This window comes from Apteryx rowi, unplaced genomic scaffold (assembly GCF_003343035.1).
Source record: "Apteryx rowi isolate R43461 unplaced genomic scaffold, aptRow1 scaffold_428, whole genome shotgun sequence".
In the NCBI taxonomy this organism is placed as follows: domain Eukaryota; kingdom Metazoa; phylum Chordata; class Aves; order Apterygiformes; family Apterygidae; genus Apteryx; species Apteryx rowi.
In genome coordinates this window covers 745,748-748,703 of record NW_020450681.1, presented here as the reverse complement: position 1 = coordinate 748,703, position 2,956 = coordinate 745,748, and positions in this window count along the sequence as shown.

Sequence of the window (2,956 nt, the reverse complement as noted above, 5' to 3'; positions counted from 1 at the left end):
TGGAAATACACATGGAATAGAAAGGATCAGGAAAGTCACTGGCCCCCCAACAAATAATTTCTCCAAAGCTGGAGCAATCCAACATGTAAGGTCAAACCTCCTCCCATAAGACAGCAGGTACTTGCCAACAGCCAAGCAGTACCAGCAGTGAGGGAACTCAGACCAGGAAAGACAACAGAAAACACCAAAAGAAAAGGATTTTATGGCCAGCACATGAAATAAGGGAACTTCTCTCTGACCAGTGAATCAACAGAGCATTTGGGGAGAGTTAGAGACCAAAAAAATAGGTTGAGAACCAAACTGTGGAAGAAGAAAGCAAATAGAAAGGCTAYGAGAGAGCTTAGAAGGGAATTGGTAGCTCCATTGTTTGTATGTCCCATGGGCTAGACACGGACAGTGCAAAGGCTTCTTAAAGACTAGAACAAAGACAAATTCTCATAAGGGAAATAATTCCCATATGAGAAAGCAACTAGGTGAGCAATACTGAAAATGTGTTTTGTCCGGGTTCTATCCAGTGTGCATTTGGTGGGCAGAGCTCTGTGTATGGATGAAGCCTGAATGATGGTATGAGGATAGATTTAAATAGTAGGAACAAATTACCCAATTAAAAATATCATTCAAGAGGCCAGTACAAAAGCCTGGAATAACAAGGTCTTTGCTGAGAGAGGCTTGCTGAAGTCCTACGTGGTCGTATAAGATCAGGAGCACTGGAATCAATGAATCAGCTGCTGAAATGAAATGAATAGCTGGAAATCATCAGGCTCAAAGTAGTCCTAGGCAGGCAGGCTTGGGATATGGAAGTAGGCATTTTCAATACATGTCAGACCCAATGAATAGCACTTACTACAAGGGTAGCAGTTCCTATTCCAGGGGCAGTCACTGAAGCCCCTGAAAAGAGCGTGCAGGGCATATCCTCTAATTTGCACCATAATCTTTGGGTTTTCCACACTAGCTCTTGGCCACAGATGAATTTCTCACCTGCTGCTGTGTTCCTCCTCCTGATGGAAAAGGGTGGTTTGTGATGGCACGGCCCTCGTTTTTGTCCTCCAGCAGCACACAAGTGCAATTACAGCCAAAGGGTTAGCCATACTGAATTAAAAATATTCAAGTCTGTCCTATGTAGTCTCTGACAAGCAATAATCAATGTGCTCCCAAAAATACCTTTTTCCAAAGTTGCAGTCCTCTCCTTGTACCAGAGTGCAGTAGCCACACATAAGAAATTAGCCTCCAAATCCCACCACTGCAGGCGACAAACTTATTAACCACTAGCCTCTACCAGGCTGGAGTGACCTGATGGCAACAAACATTCTAGGTTTGCAGTCCCCCTTCTTCCTTCTTCCCCAACTCTTCCTACCCTTCAAACATCTTATTTCTCTTTTTCATGGCTGCATCATATGAAGTCCCAGATCCATTCAGTGGTTGACTCCACTCACAAGCTTTTCTATTCCCCTGATGCTCACAGGAGACAAGCTCCCAGTTTTCACAGCAGAAAATGCTGTAAGTAGTTCATAAGTGCATACCCTTCCTTTCTGTACTCTTGAATTACATCTCTTTTCTATTACTATCACTATCACTTCTGTAGTGGCAGTGCCTCACAGCTTTGTGCTATTAACACATTAAATTAAGATACACCTGACATGGATTTTTTAAGAACAGATCACACCAAAGCAGCTCAGCTCTAGTGCCAGAGTAACAGGCCTGGTAGTTCAGAGAGAAGCAAGTGGATTCATATATCTTGTTTTCACTTGAGTCATTGAGGCAGATTAGGAAAGAAAAAAAAAAAAAAAAGCTAGCTGAAATAATAGTAAGGTGTATCCAGGGAAGGGTTATGAAGTTTTGTCATCAAACTTTGTGTGGTCACCCAGGTTATATCCTTGCTCAGGCATTGTGAGTATTTGCATCAGTTAATGTTTAGGACACCGGAATAAAGAATACCTTTTCTAATWCTGTAGGTGATGGCAACCAAGCAGGTCTTCCCACATGTTAAAAGACAAGATCAGAACTCATTTCAAGTGAATTCAGATTTCCTCTTTTAGGAAAGCAGTTGCTTTATCAAAACTCTGTTTGACTGGTCTGTCACAATTTTTCCCTGCTAAACCAGTGTTTTAGCCAAATCCACTTCTTAGTTACATGTTCCATCAGAAGCCTTTGCATATTACTGAGATCAAATATACAAGCCTACAGCTGCCCATATAACTTTTTTTTTTCTCTCCCTTTTTATACCAAGGCACTGCTATTTTCAAGGCACGCAGAGCAGTTTGATAAGAACTGAATGGTGGAGAGACACCACCACGCAGACTTAGCATGATTTAGGATGACCAGCAACAGTTCCAAAATTGGAAAATATCTGTATTATTTACACCCAGAAAAAACTGGGTGTAAATAACACAGATATGGGAATGAGGAGGAGCAAGTAGGGCAGGGAATGGACCCTATTTGAAAAGAGGTTAACAAAATGATAATTCGTTGACCACATCACCACTGCACCGTAGTATCCACCAACAGAGAAGTTTTCTTACTTTTGCTATCCACCCTCTTGCACAGGTGATGTAACTTGTCCAATGCTGTATCCGCTTTTATCTGAATTTCTTTTCCATCTGTGGAGTTCACACAAGTCTCTCCCAACTTTATCTTCCACTACTCAATTTGACATTTTGTCACACTAGTCTCAACCCCAGAAGAATTCCCTACATTCAGTTAGATTCATTCACAAGGAAGAAGTTGTTTTTAATAAATGCCTGAGGGTGGAACATCAAAAACCATTCTTACATCACCAAATTTGAAATTACCTGTTACCTTGATTTTATTGTTATGACTTACCCTCCTTCCCAGAACTGGGAAGAACTCTGTTTATGTCCACCTCCATTGTTCTCTGGGTATGCCTTACTTTGGAAGAAGCATCTTCAGTCTGCCACAGCATTGCAAAGGACAGTGATGAATATTTATGTGCCCCACC